Below are 20986 nucleotides of genomic sequence, written 5' to 3'. Positions count from 1 at the left end.
TAGTGAAATGTGCTACTCTTCCACGCAAAAATCTGAAATGTGCTACTCTTCCACGCAAAATTTTGAAATGTGCTATTCTTCCACGCGAATAGTCAAATGTGCTAGTCTTCCACGCGAAAATCTGAAATGTGCTACTTTTCGACGCGAATAAGGAAATGTGCTAGTCTTCGACGCGAATAGTGAAACGTGCTAGTCTTCCACGGTAATTTGAGATGAGCTACTCTTCGGTGGGAGCGACGATATGAACAAAGGAATAGTTAAAAAGTAGCTTGTCGTCAATCAAAGCACTACGGAAGCATAAACTTAGGAGGAGGTAAAAAAATTTACAAATTCTTAGAGCTCCTTGTTATAGTTTATAGGCAGATAAACTACTCGCTCTACTGCTGCTGGTGCAGCGTTTAGCTTAGATTGGGCATATCCGAGGCTGAAATTGTCCGCCGAAAAGTGGTTGGAACAAGCAAACAACTCCTTGGTGGAGTTACCATGCACGTGGCCATCCCGAAATATGCAGCTAATCGTACTAAATAATGATGAAAATTATTGCATAAACAAATAGATTATCTGTGCATTGCGCAATGTAATAGGAGTATTTTACTTGCCTTCCGTTTTATAATTAATTTTAAAAATGAACCACTAAAAGCTCGCTGTAAAATGATGCTCAAAATATATTCCTTGAAATAATTTTTCAAGGCCCACGCCACAAGTCGGAGGAGAAGCTCGGCCAAACACTAACATAAGTGTAAGCGCCAATCTATTATTATTATTATTATTATTTTAGTCTCGATATCTTGTTGGTTGGAAAGGCCTAGTTTCCAATCCACGCTATTGTTCATACATCACTTTTATAGGCTGCGTTCTACAATAGTCGTATAGCAACCGCTTGAAAAGAGTGATAGTATCACATTTCCACGGACAGCCGGTTCTACATACCGGAATGACTCGGGTTTTACCCGAACAAGGGCTGTTGCTTCGGCGAACTAACCCCGTTTAGGTCGGCGAAGTATCTCAGAAGTTGTTCGTCCATAGGGCTACATTCGCTACGTATTCTTCTGCCCAGGGCTGGCATCGAGTCAAACCCAGGGTCAGAAACCTGTACCTGCTGTGTATGCCAGAGACGACTACACCACAACTCCACCTCAGTCAAGTGTAACGCTTGGGAGGGGTGGAGTCACCTCAGAGTCTGCTCAGGATTACGGACACATCGGCAGTGGACTACGTCGTATGTGGCCCCCTGCTGCTCAAACAGAGCAGCCTCCACGGATAACCTCAGTCCACCTGAGTAGCCCCACACAAACACTATAGCACAACAACATAACAACACAATAGACCACACCTCAACCACGATAGACCACAGAACACACACAACCGCTCCACCACCCACACGCCGCCGCCAACAACTCTTGGTTCCTCGTACAATCTGCACGGTATGTCAGACCAGGATATTCCGTAAAGACATCAGTCAAGTGCAACACCTGCCTTGGCTGGTGCCACTTTAGGGGGGTAGGAATTTCGAGGGCCCGAGTTGCGCTGCACGGTCGCAAACCTCAACTGCGACGCCACCCACCACCACCACAGGGCGGCAACAACCTCAGCAGCGAACACAGCCAATGGCGTCACGGCCACACACATCTCTCACACCCCGCATCACCACATGTCTCCCGAAGCACATGAAGCTCCTTCAATTTAACTGTAACGGGCTTCAGAGCAAGATCGAGGAGATAACCGTCTTCATGGGAAGGCATGGTATATCGATAGCTGCGGTCCAAGAGACGAAGTTGCACAGCAATTCAACATTTTTGAATTGTGCCGGGTACAACGTGCACCGTCGAGATCGCGAGCGAGATAATGGTGGTGGCTTAGAGTTCATCACGCACCACACCGTGCTATATCGTCTCATCGAAGCAGACATCGACCGCAGGGATACCACCCTAGAATGTAAGGGCATTGCTATCCGGTCAGGCGATGTTGAGCTCGATATATTTAACGTGTACATACCCCCTGTCACCTGCTGGCCGGAAGGATATCACCCTGGTGCGCTCCTCAGAGGTGAAAACCGTATGGTAGTAGGTGACTTTAATGCGCACCACGATCTTTGGCACACAGGCCTGTCAAACGATCGTAGGGGAACCATTTGGCTGAGCAGATAGACGATTCGACATTCTGCACAATGAACGACGATGCACCCACCAGGGCCAGACATAACAATAGTCAGCGCTGGTCTGATAAACAGCATATCATGGCGACCTATGCGGACTTTGGCATCAGACCATCTGTCCATAGTCATCTCGATCGATAAACCAACTGACTTTGCTTCCGCGGAACACCGGACCTATATCAACTTTTCTAAAGTTGATTGGAAAGGCTTCGCGGAATTTACTGAAAACACCTTCGCTGCTCTCCCTACACCAACCGACGTCCACCTTGGTAAACGTATGTAAGTTCCGCAGGGCTGTCACCGCTGCTGCTGCTCGCTTCGTACCGGCAGGATGCATTACGGACCCACGTCCAAATTTCCCTGCCGCGGCTGTTCTAGCCGATTAGCGTGACAGCCTTCGTCAGGCCGATCCCGGAGATCCCCGTATCAGGGATCTCAACGCGGAGATTCGGCAACTAGTGGAGGTACATAAGCGGAAGGAGTGGGAAGAGCATCTGAAGACCTGTAACTTCACCTCTGGTGTGAGTAAGCTTTGGTCAACCGTGAGGTCACTGTCCAATCCGACAAAGCACGACGATAGAGTTGAAATTTCTTTCGGCGACCATGCTTCGTCGGACCCGCAGCGATGCGCGAGCTATTTTAGCCGGCAGTTCATACTGCATCCTCCGGTGGACAAAGCCAAGCGTCGAGTGACCAGAAGGCTGCACAAACTGCCAACAACTTGTGCCCCCTTGCTTTCAATTGCGGTGAAGTTCAGGTGGCCATCGGGAAGGCGAAAGCCTCCAAAGCCATGGGTCCCGACGGAATATGCATGCTGATGTTGAAAAATTTGGGTCCTGCGGGAGTAGCGTACCTAACGGAGGTCCTCAATTTGTCTATGGCCACTCTCATCATCCCAGACATCTGGAAGGTGGGGAGAGTGGTCCCACTGCTCAAACCGAGGAAACCTGCTAACAAAGGAGATTCGTATCGGCCGATAACACCTTTCCCCGGTAGCGAAGACACTTTAGGCCCTACTGCTCCCGTATTTCACGAACCACCTGACCCCAGCGAAGCATCAGCATGGTTTCCGTAAAGTGCGCAGCACGACAACAGCACTTAACGCCATAAACACTCAGATAACTCGTGGCCTTAACCGTAACCGTCCCTGTGAGAGAACGATTCTAGTAGCGTTGGACTTGTCAAAGGCGTTTGACACTGTCAGCCATTCCACGCTACTAGATAGAAGATATAGAAGCTTCGTCTCTCTCTCAGAGGCTCAAACGGTGGTCGGCAAATTATCTGAGTGGTCGACACTCGTCGGTAATGTTTAGAGACAAATCGAGTAAACTCAGAAAAATATAACAGGGGGTTCCACAAGGTGGTGTCCTTTCCCCGCTACTGTTAAACTTTTATATTTCGAAGCTCCCTCAACCACCAGAGGGAGTCTTGATTGTCTCTTACGCCGACGATTGCTCGATCATGGCGACTGGGAATGGAATTGATGACTTGTGTTCGAAAGTAAACGGATATTTCTCCGAGCTCTCTCGCTTCTTCACTGCAAAGTGTCTAGCCCTCTCCCCTACGAAATCCTCGGCGACCTTGTTCACCATCTGGACGAAGGAGGTCAGGCTACCGCTGGGAATTCACTCGATGATACACCAATACCGACGGTGAATAACCCCAAAATACTCGGAGTAACATTCGACAGCCTGCTCTCCTTATTTGCGCACGCAACCGCTATTGTGAATAAAGTAAAGAGCCGCAACAAGGTCCTCAAGTCGCTGGCCGGCAGCACCTGGGGAAAAGACAAAGAAACGTTGCTTCCTATATACAAGGCAATAGGCCGGCCGGTTTTAAACTACGCAGCACCAGTGTGGCCGCCGGGGATTAGTAGGACGCAGTGGATGAAGCTACAGACAACACAGAACACCGCACTCAGGACAGCGACTGGATGCCTCCTGATGTCGCCAGAACACCATCTTCATGGCGAGGCAAAAATGCTCCCAGTCAAGGAGCATAATATAATGCTCTGCAAGCAGTTTCTGGTTGTGAGCCACAGATGTGGCCACCCAAACAGACAGCTGCTTGCAGAGGAGCCCTCGCCTAGGCACGTCAGGAGGCATCTATACGAACTGAAGGACGAAGTCCAGAGGTTCATTAAGCAGCCTCTGGACCCATCAGCATACTGAATGGCCCTGAACGGCATTCACAGGGAGTCAGTCTCGATTTATGTAGACTCTAGACCTGTGAATGCCGTTGTAGGCACACAACCACCGGACATTGACGAGACGGTGCTTCATCTGCCTCGGGAGACAAGAACCACAATAACCCAACTTCGTTCTGGCTACTGCAGCAGGTTAAACTCATACCTGAGCAGACTGAACGCGGATGTGCCAAATGAGTGTCCCGAATGCGGAGAGACCCCTCATGACTCGAAACATCTCTTCGCATGCCCGGAAAACCCGACAACCCTAACGGCTTTATCCCTGTGGACCGACCCAGTTGAGGCTGCACGCTTCCTAGGGCTGACTAACGACAACGACTGAGATATCAACCGATCTGTGCGGGGTTGTTGTTGCCGCTACAACAACAACAACAACAACAGTGATAGTATCACAATTTTTTATAGCCTCTGGTAATTCATTAAAGCACTGTAAGTCTTTATAGAAAATATTTTCTTGTCCACTTCCGTTCTATACTTCGGGAGTCTGAAGCTGTTATTCTCTCTTAACAAATATGTATGGGTCTCCTATATAGATATAGTATAACGGAGATTATCGCTAAGATAATTTGGCAGGTTGCCCTTCTTAATATTGTATACAAATTCATAGCGTGGTAAAAAACTTGTTGCTTCATGCGTAACCAATTCAAGGTTTCAAGCATACATCTTGTAGGTTGTACGGTTTGTTGAGGATGAATCTTATCGCAGGGCAGTATATAAAGTGGGGTTCTACTATTACCTGTACACCAATGTTTTATATCTTCTCCCAAGAACTTAACGATCTTTTTATAAGGCCAATTTTTTTTAGCAATCTTGTTGACTGTATACTCAGCGTGCTCATCAAACTTTAGTTTGTTGTCTATGTATAGTCCTAGGTACTTGACACTTCACCTCTTCGATATTTTCATATTTTATTTGAAATTCACGGCTTAAAGAGTCAACATTTGCCGCTCTGGACAATACCATAAAGTTCGTCTTTTTCACATTTAGTTTGAGTTTGTTTGAACTCTTGCAACGGATGGAGTCACGTAAGAAGCTGTTCTGGCCTTAGGTCTCACAGGGAGTGGACCAAAAGTTTTGTGGCCCCCTGTTGCTCAAGCCAAACGGCACCATCCGTCTCCACGGCTACCCGTTTGCAAAACGCGCGGCTTCGAACCAGCACCCAAAGAGCATGCACGCCTCCAGAAGCTCCCCTAAGCAACAGCAAACCTCCCCATAACCTCACCCCTCACAGCACTCCACCAACCGCTCCAACTCCCGTGTGCGGGTCAACCAGTGATGCCAACTCATTTTATCTTTCTCCCGGTTGGCCGCCGAGAAACTCCCTGGTTTTCGGTGTAACTGGCATAATTCTATTAAAAACTCAAATTTTTTAATTTAATTGCTGGAATTTATTATCGAATGTACATCCAATATTTAAATGTTAAATTTTTCCACTAATTTATTATAAAAATATATCTTATCGTATAACATACGCTATATAAGTCAAAGTTTGAAACTTTGGGCAAAACTCACAAAAATTCAACAAAATAAAAATAAGTAAATTAACATGACATTGCTTTTATTATAATAATATAATAATAGATTGGCGCTTACACATATGTTAGTGTTTGGCCGAGCTTTTCATAAAAATACAATCGCCGTTCGGAGTCGGCGTAAAACATTGCTTTTATTAGTGGTTAATAAAAAAAAGAGAAATCGACACTCGCACCTCCTAACGGCTACATTTTTCGTGGAGTTATTTCTTTCTATTTAAGTAATACGTTCTAGATATGATAATATCAGACCATATATACTGGGTTTTCAAATATCTCGACACCTGCGCCAGCTAGCAGATTAATTCATTTTTCACGCTGCGTTGCTATCGGGTTCTGAGCTAACTTTGAAGTTTCAAGTCTGTAGTACATCAGGAAGTTGGGTAAAAATTGATTGCAAGATTTTATTACACACAGGTGAAACATAATAAAAAATTATAAAAAGTGTTCATCAAAAATTTCAACTTTTTACTCGAAAAATAGAAGCCAATCTAATTTTAATATAATAATGTGCACGTTTGAAATGGCTACAAATTACTCTTGTTTTTGATAACTTTTTTCCTGGGGCCTTTCGCACTTTCTTACACTCGGCTCACTTGAATTTAAATACAGATTAGAAATTAGACATACGTATGTATGTATATATTATTGTTATTTAATTATACCTCTGGGCCTGCGAACCTATATACATATCGAGCCCTAACCGCCAAAAGGGCGTAAGCGACAAAAAGTAAGTTTTACAGTAGGCGTTTTTTTTATTAACACGGCAATTACTGTAGATACTAACGTGAACGTCAATGAACAAGTTACATTTGATGTTAGGTATATAATACTGGTGGTATTATTTGTCCATCTCTAATGAAACAGGTGATTTTGCCGTCACAAAAAAAGGCTTCAGCGCGCAATTGCGGCGGTTAGGCCAAAAGATATATTAAAAAAAAAAACATGTTTTTGCATTAACAAAAACCATTTTGATGCCTCTCACTCATTTCTTGTATTCTTGTTATTAAGAAAACAACTCTACATACATACATTAGGTGCGTTCAACAAGTCAAAAATGTGTAATAGTTTTTCCAAATTTTTACTGGATTGCGTCGATAACGACAAAAAATTATCCAACACACAAAAATTGAGAGAGCAAGCGTTCATTTTGATGCAAGAGAAGCGTTCATTTTGTACTGGCAAAATTTTAGTCAGCAAAAATTATCCAACACGAGAACATATGATCTCAAAACATATGGTTGCAATTTTTGTAAACAAACAAAATTGCATTTTCCGAGTTTTGGTATTTATATGCTTTTTGGCTGCCTGCTATGTGACTTTATGATAGCGCCAACTAGTTTTTACTACTAGAAATGTTCCTGGCGAACATTGAACGTTCACTTTCCCTTTTTCTTCTATGGAGGCAACATGAATTTCAGTTTGTTTACAAATAAAACATAAACAAAGTCAGCTGGTGTGTCTTCTTCTTCCGGTTTTTGCAAGTAATGGCTAATTTCCTGTTCGTTTACTTTTTTGCTTTTTCATCTCTTTGGGAGAGAATTTTCGCTTACTCTCTTGATTTTGATTGTTGGCTGGTGTTGGCTAATTTTGTTATCGAACGCAACTATTATTGGATAAAATACTATTTCTCTATAAAAACGAATGCCGATTTCATGTTGTTATTGTTGGTTGTACTAGGCTATTATGATCAAATTAACTTATGTGCAAAAAAAGACATTCTTCACTTTGCTGCCCGACGTTTCGCCAACCTCCTTGGCATCTTCTGGGGCGTTTTCTTTATTAAATAAGGACATTATTATTATAATATAATTTGTTGATATGTACACAAAACATTTGTACACACAAAAACAAGGAACAAATTTTGTATTTAATCTGTGTACTGGACTTTAAACTTTTTTGAGAAAACATTGAAAAACTTACTGTTGGAAAATAAACTATTGTACACTTAACATTTAAACTTTAAAATATAAGCAGCGTTCATACCATCACCCTGTGGTACATTTGTCAAACTATGCTAAAAGGCTATAAACATAATAAGTATGCAGACGCGATGTCGTCAGTGTCTTGCTTTTTGTTTATTGTTACATTTCATATTTGCAAAATTCTTAAACTCTCCAGTGTGTATCTTGTTTTTTCTCTTTTTTCCCTATCCACTATTTGAACGTTGGTCAGATCAGCTGTATGACCATTAGCTAACGCATGTTGTGCTAAAGCGGAGATGTTTTTATTCTTCCTAAAATCGGATTCGTGTTCAGCTAGGCGAACTCTCAGTGGTCGTTTTGTTGTGCCAATGTACAACTTATTGCAGCATTCGTTTTCGCTCCCTTTGCACGCGATTTCGTATACCACATTGTTTTGTTGGCGGGATTCTATTGGGGATTTTGTTTTTGTTAAAAGTGAAGACAAGGTGTTGTTAAATTTGTATCCTAATATAATGTTCTGATCGCTGTTTATTTCGTTTATTTCGCCTTCAAATTGTTGGTGGAAATTAGGTACGTATGTGACACTGTGATATCGCTTTGTCTCACTTGTTGTTTTCGACTTCGTTGTTTTGTTGTGCAGGTTGTCAATTTCCCTTATTTTCTGTTTTAGTAAACTTTGTATTAGGTGGTGCGGGTAGTTGTTGTTAGTTAGAATTCTGTTTATTCTATTAATGTTTGTGTCTCTAAATTGTGCGTGGTATATTGTTAGTATTTTATGCATAAGGTTTTTTGCGGTGTTCACTTTATATTTTAAGGGTTGCGAAGACAAGAAATTAGTTATGCGACCGGAGGATGTGGGTTTCGAATACCAGTCAAGTAGTATGGAATTATTTTTCCTGTGAATCATGACGTCCAGGAATGGGATGCGGGAATTCGTTTCTGGTTCCATAGTAAATTGTAGTTTAGGATGGTATTCCTTAAGTGTTTTTAAAATTATATCCACGTCGTTTCGTCTTACAATAGCAAAAATGTCGTCCACATATTTAACCATAAATTTGATGTCAATGTTGAGGAGTTTCTTTAGCTCCATCACGGTATTGTCCAACAAATTGTCCATAACTATGTCCGCAATCGTTGGCGGGAGGGGATTTCCCATCGGCATCCCAAAAGTCTGGGCATAGAAATTTCCGTTGCATGTGAAATAATAATTCTCTTTCAGACAGAAATTCAGAATGTTGTGGAACTTATTTTTCGGTACTTTCGTCTTTGGTTAAATATCTTTCCACTTTTCCAGTATGATTTTAATAGCTAAAAGTGCCGGGATGTTGGTGAAGAGGGATATCACGTCGAAGGACACCAATAAATCTTCCTCTTCTATTCGAATATTTTCGAGTTTTTCCTTCAGTAGGAATGCATTTTTTATGTTGTATTTTCCCATGCAAGGTTATGAAGAATATTACCTACATACTTAGCCAAACTGTAAAGCGAAGCGCACATTAGCGCGATTCCATCGTTGCGAATAAGTTGCGAATTCGGCTGTTAACTTCGAATCCGCAAACGTGCGCACACTTGAGCGATTTTTTCGCGTCGATTTCCGATGTACAATTCACTCAATTTTACCTTTATTTCGTGTATTTTCGCACTCGGCGTGCCCAAATCGTACAAAATACTATTATTACGAACGTTTTTATTAGTTTTTGTACACGTTTTTTTTTCTTTGCCTTTATTGCTGACACCTTTCTTCTTCTTCTTTGACGCCTTCAAAACGCTGCAAGCCGCGTTTCGAACGCGTCAATAGAGAGGAACATTGAATGTTCGAAAAATTCGCAGCGACGGAATCGTGCAAGTGTGCGCTAGCGCATTAAAATGTATGGGTAGCATTGTTGTAATTTTTGGGCTTGCGGATTCGCAACGACAGAATCGCGCCAATGTGCGCTTCGCTTAACATGGGACATTCACTGACGAAGAAATTGGCCGTAAAGCAGTGGTCGGCAAAAGTTAAACTGTGACTGTGTTGGTGAGAACAAGAGAACTGCTCTGCATGAGCAACCCAGTAGGAAATTACGAGAAGTGAAACAAAATTTTTAACTTATCGGTCTTCAATAAAAACATATAAATACATATATTGAACACATACATATATACATATATGTGCATCGCGCATTTACTATAAAAGTATCATAATCCCAAAAAGGCAAAAAATGGGTTAAGTTTGCAAGAATGAGCTCTTTCTTATAATGTGTAGTTCATAGTTGTAACGATTACCAGTAGCTCTCTAGAACAAAATCAGCCTTATCCTGAGTTTCGCCCGAAAAAGAATTCACCCGAAAAATTTTCATCCGCGCATAGTAAACTCACGGAAACAAATGATAAAGCTGAATATGTAGTAATTTTTCCTTTGGAGTATATGTAAATTTAAAACTTTAAACTGGTTTTCTCGAGTTTTTAGTTTTTTGAGTAACAAAATATTGAAGTAAAACTCAAATAAAAAATTTCAAAATTCATTTGGATTCACCCACGTCAAATACTGAAAATAAAATTAAGAAATTGAAATTCGTGTTCATCAAAATTTTCCATATCATTATGAAATGACTAACAATGTCTTTTAATAACATACATATTCCCTTTAACAACCACCCTTTAATTCTTTGAAAAAAAATTAACTTTTTTCATTAAAAAGTCGTTGTATTTCTTCTTCATCAAAATGTTTCCTTATGAATAGAATCAAAATGTCGTTGAATAGCATATTCTTTATTTTTTAAATGACTTATAACACAAAAGGCATTGCATGTCACCAAAAGCATTTTCAAGCACGTAATATTTCTCGCAAGGCATTTTTGCATACAAGAAACAAAGCGCAACAGCCAAACACGATGTTGATTCGTTGCTCTCTAGCCAATAGAGCTGGGATACTATCGATAGTATCGATAGTTGAAAACTGTCGCCACTATCGATTGTTTTTGAAAACTTCTCTCTTTACATCTCTTAACATTACATTAATTTTTTTTTATCCAAGAAAATTCACAATACAATCGGCAAAAAAAAATTTTAGTTATTGGAATTTTTAGCAACTATAAGCTTACACTGAGGTATAGTAAAATAAAATAAGCTATAAAACCGCTTACACAAAATTCTTATAGAAATTCGAATTAAAAAGCTTGAAATTTTAATGATTTTGTAGTTTTTTATGTTTAGTACAACTACTAAAGTACTACTAGTAAACAAACAAAAAATAGTCAAAACTGCTAAAAATGTTGTGTTGCTATTATTTTGAGCAGTACTTTATTCGTTTTCTTATAATATGGTAAAATCTTAATAGTTTCCTTTGTCCGGATTTCGATATGCGCCGCCGCATTTGATCTCAGTTGAACTTTTATAAGTATGAGTTGTCAATTTAAACGAATATCTTTTGTTTTGTTTTGTAGTATTAGAAATGTATTATTATAGGCAATTTCACTTCTTTGCACTTCAAAAGGGACAAACATATGTATATATAATTCAGACGCATAAATGAAATAATTTTATTTTATTATGATAAGTATTTTTGGTGCACGGAAATTTAAACAAATTTATATAATCTCTTTAACTTACAAAATAATTTATAAATTTTATAAATTTATTAATTATTTAATTTTTAAGCAATTTAGCATTTCAATTCAATACCTCTAACGACGATAGTACTATCGATACTATCGATGTTTTCAACTATCGTTTCGAAAACTATCGAGTGGTGGTACTATCGATAGTATCCCAGCTCTACTAGCCAACGACAAAACGATAGAGCGTAATACGGCGTTTCCACGTTTCGTAATTCGCTCTCTCATTCGAAATTCGCTCTCCCATTCGTCATTCGCCTTGCCAATTACCTTCCGAATTACGTGATTCGCCATACAAAATTTTGAGAGCGAATTACCTCATTTGTAGGTAATTCAGATCGAATTAGCATGCGAATGACGAACGAATAGGTGCCTTCTCTAATATTTATCGGAAATATATCGAAGTTTTCACCGGTCTGGTTCCATTTGCTGTCACTTTTTCTAGTTATAGACTAATATTAATAAAATATTCTATATATAAATTAAAATTGTTGATAACTTAAATTTTAGTTCCATCTACGATATTTGCAGTACACAAAAATAATAATGTGGCGAATACTGCGGCAACACAAAGCGAACAACGAGAAATAGGCAGAATGTTCGAAGAATGACGTAGAATGTTCCACAAAGAGAAACGTCAAGTTGGATCAACACTGCGAACAGCGAGCGAAAGAGAATGAGCGATAAACTTCAGAATGTTCTAGAGTTGCCATAAGTGCCAGCGCAGGTATATAAGGGCGCCGCCACCACGAGGTGAGTTAGTTACAAGTCAGCAAGCTACAAGTAAAGTGAGCGGAGAATTGAGTTGCGAATAAGCAAGCTACAAGTTTAATTGTGTTAACAAGTAGTAAAGCGTTGTTATTGCTTTAACAAGTATTGTAAAGTGTTTTTACTGTATTAGCAAGTATTGTAAATTGTTTGTTGTACAATAAAGTTAATTGTACTACAATTTGGTCATCGTTAGCATTTATTTAACAATCCAGCGATACGAGCCCGAGTATATTTGGGTAATCCCTCAAGGTTTCGAGGATAATCGTAACAATAATAAATAGCGAAGAACAAGAACAAGAAATAGAGCTGCCAAACGAATTACTAATGTGTGACGTTGAAACAGGGTAATTCACGAATTACTTAGAGAGCGAATTACAAAGCGTGGAAACATCGTATAAGAATACGTGTGAGTTGATCTTCCACAATTGTGGTATGAAGGGCCGACCACTGCCGTAAAGGCAAGTCCGGTTTGTGTATCTTTTGCAACCCATAAGCTGATGCCAAATAAAACTTTGTAGCTTTGCGTGACATTTATAACTTTGCCAGCAAAGCGCCAGACGCAAAAGGTATGCCACAGTGAACGCCAAGAAACCAATTTTGTACTGCTATTTTACTCGTCAAAATTGCTGTGGATTTTATATATTTTGCTTTAAAAATATCAGCTATGTGATTAAGTTTTATGTTTCTACATGAAAAGTCGAATTCTGACGAAACAAAATAAATATTAAACCGGCTGATTGCCAAAGCGCGCAAAAAGATGCGAGTTGGCTATCTTTACGCTTCGCGCTGCAGCTTCAACAATCTATGTGGCATGCTTTTTGCATTTTTATACAATTCATCTTATCTGTCAAAGCGAATCTGTCACGTAAAGCGCAGCAAAAGTTTTATGTGGCATCAGCTATAAAGTCTAGGCGCAGTCGCAGCGGTGCATGTCAATTGTCGTTTCTCGTTAAATGCAATAATCTTGTTTTTGTACAAGTCGTCAACTAATAGCCCAGTTATGCATACTAAGCTCAGCATGAGAGTTGTCACATAAGAATCTGTTAAACGGGTTTGCGTGTATGCGGTTATCCAACGCATAGCACTTAACAAGTTGGGTTTTGATTTTTACGTAAAAATGGTATAGCAGTGCAAGTATGCATAACTGGGCTATAAGACATTGTATTTCTTCTGAAGTGTGGTCGTTGGGTCATTCCTTATTGTTTTATATGTATTTTTGTCGTCAAGTAGTTGTTTCATCTTCTCTATATAGTCCACTTTGTACAATATCACAGTTTTATTTCCCTTGTCGTCATCAGTAACAACTATTTCGCCTTTATATCGTTTTAAGAGCGTTTTAGTTCTATTAAAAGTTTCTAAAATAAATCTTTCGCATGGGTTATGTTAAATGTTGCGTTTGAATTGGATCATTCGGTTACTTAGTTTGAATCTTGCCGCTTCTTTGGTTCTATTATCTTCAATTGATTGTATTATCTCTTCCATTTTTGCTATAATTTGGACCGGTTTGAGACTAGTTTTAGTTGTGGGTATGGCAAATTTTCTTCCTTCTTTTTCTTAGTTGTTGATGCCTTAGTTTTTCTAGTTTTGACGAGCAGATGTGCAAGCATTGGTACGAACACTGAAAGCGAAAAGCACGCGGCTCTTAAATCTCAAATAAATAAAGAAAAATACAAAGTTTATACTCTAAGGTGGAATCCAACAATCCGCAAAAGAGGAAAGTAGCAACCACCATGGATGTGGATACGGGAGGTAGCTCCTCCAAAAAGGAGCGGGGAAAAAATGAAAAAACGAGACAAAAAAGCGAATGCCAAAATGGAGGAGGGCAAAATTGGAACCGAAAACAACCTTACCGACATTTCTTTAGAATCTGAAGAGGGCGGCACTAATTTAAATGAAAAACCACAACCCAAAAACTCAACCACAATGGACCATTCATAGTCTACATCGACACCATTGAAAGAAAACCTATCAGTAATATAACCGTAGCATTACTATGTACAATGCTAGGATTCGACGACATTGAGGTAAGAAAAGTAGGATTTGGCCGCTGCAAAATCACTACAAAGAATGCCGAAACAGCAAATAAAACATTAATTAACACGGGCTTCAAAGGAAAAGGCTATGAACCAAAAATGTTTAACCATCTCATATCAAAAGCAGGAATCATTTATGATATTCCCTGTGGGGAAAATCTCTAGTTTTGAACTGGTGCGCTTCTATTACATTTAGACCCAGTACTGGTTCGCGATAAATCTCTTTTGCATGCAAGCAACTGGCGAATTTAACATGGCGATGTCCTAGGAAGTGTCAATTGCCCCCCGCTGCATCCCTTTTTCGATAGTTCCGAACTAGTCCTAAATTCTATAGTTCCGCACCAGTTCTAAAATCGACAGACGAAAGAAAAAAGTATCATGATTTTTCAATCCTTTTGGTTCTTCCGTGTGTGCGATTTTAAGTTGTTTTGGAAGAAATGTGTTTTCAATTTGAAATTAAATTTGTTTGAATGATTGTAAGAAATGTACGCTTACATACCTTTAGCTGTAGCTGAGTTTGCAGAGGTGCTCGCTTTTATTTCTTAGATTCCAGACTGTACCAAGATGTTGAAATGTTAACACAAATTTTAGTTTTGTATTACCAAGCTATAAAAAGCAGCTGCGAAGCACAGAATAGAAGCGTATTTGAACGAAAAAGCCGCCGAACCCATATCTATGTAAAGTAAACAAGCCCCGCGCTGCATTCCTTTTTCGATAGTTCTGAACTGGTTCTAAAATCGACAAATAAGATCTAGTCCGTTCTGCATCCCTTTTTCTATAGTTCCGAACTATTTCTAAATTCGTCACTTTAGATATAGATTTCTAGTGAAAAAAACTGAAACTTTTTTTTATTTAAAGTACCACTTTTCGCCGATTTTGGACTGGTGGGGATCTAGTTCCTATCGGACTAGCTCGTTTTTGGCGATGAAGACCTAGTACGGAACTAGAAATTTGATTCACTAGTCCGCGGTTTCCCTACAGGGTTCCAATAGACGTCTCAGATGAAGAGCTCTCGGAGTACCTAAAATCAGATATTCCAATCATTAAAATACGAAGAATTTTTAGAGGTCCAAAAGACACCAAAACTCCCACAGAAAGAGTAAAAATATTTTTCAAGGGCACAAATTTGCCAAAATACGTTTCATTTACATCAGCAAGCTGTCAAGCCCCACATTATGGTTCCCCAGTAACTGTCAAGCCCCACATTATGGTTCACCAATGCTACAAGTGTTACAGGTACAATCATTTTGCCATGTACTGCAAGCAAGCAACCCAAACTTGCTAATAAATGTGCCGCAAATCACGAAAACAATCCTGAATGTCTACGCGTAAAACGTTCGAAATGTGGCCAAGACCATAGTTGCCAACTTAGTGCTTTAAGTACTAGATTTAGTGCTTTTTGAAAATTAAAACGCCAAACAAAATGATTTGGTGCCTAGTGCCCGTTTTAGTGCTTTTTTTTTAAACTAAAATTTCTGAATCTACAAGAATCTACAAATTTAAATGCACTAAAATGCAAACCATGATTGATAAAAAGATGAAGTTGCAAACCCACGTTCTTGCGTTCTTGTAAATTGTATTCGCGTTGAAAATGCTAGCACACAGATAAGTTAAGTATTTATTTCTTTATTTTCTTGATTATTGATTGATTACACAGTTCGAAAAATTTTATCTCTTTTTGCCACCTGAGTGCATCGGTTTTTGTAGATTTTTCGGTGCTGAATCCAAAACTGGCTGTAGAATTTCTCTACCATGTCAGAATTTTGAGATATCCTAACCTCTAAGTGTAAAAACACGGTTTTTCGCAATATTTGTAGTTATATTATAAAACAAAAAATTGTTTCCCTCATTTCTACTTAGGGTATCATTAAGTATTACTCTTCCCCTTTAAAATTTAATTTCGTTTGTTGCGATTCGATTGTTTTTTCTCCAGATGTACCAGTTTTAATGTACAGTACTTCGGTATTCGTAAGCATGAATGGGTATTTCATACATACATGTAAATAGTGTTTATTTTTTTCCTTTTGTTTACCACAAACTGTTATGAAAAAGGAGTATCCTTTGATAAAAAAAAAATTTTGTGCTTTTAGTACGGTAAAACGCTCTTTTTTCCAAGGTTTGGTGCTTTTTGAAATTCAAAAGTTGGCAACACTGGCCAAGACCACGTTGCCACCGCGAAAAACTGCCCTCATAGAGAGAAAGAGTATGCTATTAAAAAAGTAATGGTAGCAGAAAATCTCACCAAATATGAAATTAAAGAACATTATCCACATCTTTTCAACAAAAAATTTGAATTACAAATTGCAAACTTGAACATAGTATTCCCAGCCGTACCATCTAACAATAACAACAACATACAGAACAACCATATCGAAGCTGCTAAATCAATGCATAGATACATGCCGTATTCTAAAATGTTATCCAATAATACACCCGTAAACAAAGTTCGAACCTCCACAGTTCAGCAAAGAATCACCGCAATCCAATCTCCTAACAAACAACAAAAAACAGTACAAGAAAATTTCATTAATAACATTAACTGCGAAATCAATCGCCAAATGTCCACCTCCACATCTACAAAAGATTTACAAGAATTTTTAAAGAAAATAAAAAACGATATATACCTTGTTTACACCAACACATAAAGCGCTTTGACCCAGTTCGCTGCACTGAAAATAAAATCTGCGTAAATATAACGAAAACTTGCGTAAATCTTACGAAATTTTTCGTCATTTTTAGCCACGAAAGTTTTCGTTGATTGTACAAAACCGTTTTCGTACATACTACGAAAATATGAGGCATCAGATTTTTAGTACATTTTACGAATGTATTCGTACTATTTACTAAAGAATTTAGTACTATTTTCTAAAGAATTTTGTACTATTTACTAACGAATTTCGTACTATTTGCTAAAAAAATTCGTACTATTTCTCTATCTTTTTACGAAATTTTTGTAAAATGCACAGAAATAGTTCGTATATTTAACGAAATCACTTTCGTAAAATCTGCTCTTTTTTCGTAGAATGTGCGATTTTGCTTTCATTCTCCACCCTGTAAAAAACATATTACGAATTATAACACAACACTTTTATTTTGTTTTTATCGTTAATTTCAAGCATTTTTGTTTATCAAAATGTTTTGCAAAAACCCTTAACATTATTGATTGAAATATAATGAAAGTGTTGTGCTATAATTTTAGTCATGTCTTTTTATAGTGTTAATAATGAAAGCAATCATACGTTCTACGAAAGAAGAAGAATTTTCTGACTACACTGTACTTTAGAATTAATAAAAAAGGTTATTTTACCTATAATAAAACTTAAGTCTTTTATTTATATGCACACGAATAGGTTCTATCAAGGCGAATTTATATAAGGTGGGGTTGTTTAATCAGCTGTGAGTAGCGTTTGATTGTCACAATTTAATATTTTGCTAGTGAGTGAGGGAAAACGAGAGAATGTTTGCATTTTCTGTCGCCCTTTTTCATTCGGAGAAGAATAGCTGAAATTTGACAATGACCAGCTAAAAGCAAAAACAAAATACAAGTATTTGTTGTATTTGTTGAATCGATACCACCTTATATGAATTTGCCTTGGGTTCTATACTACATATTTTTTTATTGCTTAGGCTTCATTCAATAAAGTATATTGATGCAAAGTGTTAAACTATGAGACTCAAAGAAACTAAATATAATAAGATATAAAATATGAAAGCATATAAAAAATACTGGTTTTACTTTCTTAAACATTATAATATTTTATGTAGAGGCACTTGACAGATTCGCAGCTTCATCGATGTTTGTTTCCTCGACGGCTAGTTTCAGTGAAAAGTCATACATGTACCAAAGAACGTGAATCTATAAGAAGAGACAACACGTTATAATTGTAACGAGTGGAAACATCAGGAGCGTGCTTTCTCTTTTGCCCAAATACGTTTTGTGATTGGATGAAAAGAGAAGGCACGCTCCTGATGTTCACACTCGCTACAATTATAACGTGTTGTCTCCTCTTATAGATTTACGTTCTTTGCATGTACTTACTTTTAATTACATTAAGGGCGGTTTGCACCATGTCTAGTTAACGCTAACTGGAGGTACATCCTTCAGTTAAGCACATCAACTGCTTTATCGATCACATGTTATATGATGGGCGTCGATAACGTCGATAAAGATGTTTAACTGGGAGTTAGAATTAACTAGACATGGTGCAAACGGCCCTAAGTAGTGCTCCTGGCTTAGGCTTGCCGTTGATAGGTAACTGATGAAATTGCCTATTTATGAAGCCCCACATTGCAGCGCAAGGCGCAGCGTAGGCGAAGATAAAAACATTGTATGCTTAAAAGCATAGTATATCCACAGCATTAATATTTAATTTTGCATTGTTTTTTTTTTATCCAGCAAATCCCTTTTTAAAACGTTTAAAATTATATTATACGTTTCACAGCAGCCAACAATTAACTCCGCAATGATACAAAAACTATGATGAAATATTAAACTGCCGGTAATCGAGTATATTGAACGAAAATATTCGTATGTCGTACGAATTTAAAAAACATGTTTCTGCATTAGTACTTTATACGAACGTATTAACTAAATTGTACGAATACAGAGATGTAGATTTCGTAAATTTTAAAACCATACGTGAATATTACGAATACCTTCCTACAACCTTGTGGGGAAAATCTCTAGTTCTGAACTGGTGCGCTTCTAGTACATTTAGTTCCAGTACTGGTTCGTGATAAATCTCTTTTGCATGCAAGCAACTGGCGAATTTAACATGGCGATGTCCTAGGAAGTGTCAATTGCCCCCCGCTGCATCCCTTTTTCGATAGTTCCGAACTAGTCCTAAATTCTATAGTTCCGCACCAGTTCTAAAATCGACAGACGAAAGAAAAAAGTAGCATGATTTTTCAATATTTTGGTTCTTCCGTGTGTGCGATTTTAAGTTGTTTTGGAAGAAATGTGTTTTCAATTTGAAATTAAATTTGTTTGAATGATTGTAAGAAATGTACGTTTACATACCTTGCTTGCTGTTATTTCCTAGATTCCAGACTGTCCCAAGATGTTGAAATGTTAACACAAGTATTAGTTTTGTATTACCAAGCTATGAAAAAGCATCTGCGAAGCACAGAATAATAGCGTATTTAAACGAAAAAGCCGCCGAACACATATATATGTAAAGTAAACAAGCCCCCCCGCTGCATCCCTTATTCGATAGTTCCGAACTAGTTATAAATTCGACAAATAAGATCTAGTTCGTTCTGCATCCATTTTTCTATGGTTCCGAACCATTTCTAAATTCGTCACTTTAGATATAGATTCCTAGTGAAAAAAACTGAAAAAATTAGTTTTTAAAAATTACCACTTTTCGCCGATTTTGGACTGGTAGGGATCTAGTTCCTATCGGACTAGTTCCTTTTTGGCGATAAAGACCTAGTACGGAACTAGAAATTTGATTCCCTATATACAAAATTAAACAAATTATTCGTACATACATTTGTTCAGTGCTTTACGAATGTGTTTCGTAAAATAAACGTAAGATTTCGTAAATTGTACTGAAAAAATGCCTTACGAAAGTCCTTTCGTTATATTTACGTAAGGTTCGTGAAATCTTGTTTCGTTGTGAAAAATGTGTTCGTATTATGAACGAAAGTTTCGTACATTATACAAAAACCAGCACTACGAAAGATTTTCGTAGCACTTTTACGAAATTTTATTTTCAGTGTGTGATTCAAAACGGAAGCATAAAACAACTTTCAATACGCTCAGAAATTCGAAAGTGCATTGACTCGAATTTGTTTTCAAATCGCTTTTTTATTTCCCACATCGGTTAGAAAACAGGTATAAACACATAACTCATTTGACGCGAAGTGAAAAAAGGCTGGTTTTCTTTATACAACCCGTTTTAAATTTGAATTATTATTATAACAAATTTGAATTATTGTTCTCTTCCATTTCGATACACCGCGCAATTTAATTATTTAAGAAATATCGAATAAAAATAACACAATTTGTTTACTTTTGAATACGGTTTCAGCGAGTGCGCTATAACGACACAGGTATAAATGCTTGAAAGAAATATGTGTTGAGGCAAAGAACGTGAATCTATAAGAAGAGACAACACGTTATAATTGAGAAGGCACGCTCCTGATGTTCACACTCGCTACAATTATAACGTGTTGTCTCCTCTTATAGATTTACGTTCCTTGGTTGAGGCAAATCAGCTTTTTGTTAATGCGGTTCTTGCGTAGGTATAAACAAGGTAATAAACAGATTCAACCTAAAATTAGATTTAGACATACTTAACAAATCCCAGTAATGTCTATTACAATAGCACAATACAACATCCAAAGTCTCAGAAAAGAAACTAACAAAGATCTCTTAGAAATCTTTTTAACAAACAACAAAATAGACATAGCAGCAATATGTGAAACGTGGATACAAAACAACGCAGGAACAGGCATTAATAACTACAATTTTGTTTGTACATAAATGCAGACCGGATGGTTACGGAGGGGTAGGCATTTACATCCGAAAAAAACATTAAATTCTCTATACTGAAAATCAACATTGACGAAACCATTGGCATAACCACTTTAAACCTAAAGCAGAACTACAACATAATCACTACATATATTACACCCAGACTAAATAATAATCAATTCAATTCAAGAATTGATTGCATTTTCACCTGGGCAAATAGACAAAAAACAAACTCGATAATTACTGGAGATTTTAATGCGAAATCTGCATTATGAGGAAACAATATC

This window comes from Rhagoletis pomonella, unplaced genomic scaffold (assembly GCF_013731165.1).
Source record: "Rhagoletis pomonella isolate Grant_MI unplaced genomic scaffold, Rhpom_1.0 Rhpom_scaffold_00008, whole genome shotgun sequence".
NCBI classification, from domain to species: Eukaryota; Metazoa; Arthropoda; class Insecta; order Diptera; family Tephritidae; genus Rhagoletis; species Rhagoletis pomonella.
The sequence above is the reverse complement of the archived record's forward strand: the minus strand, read 5'-3'. Positions refer to the sequence as shown.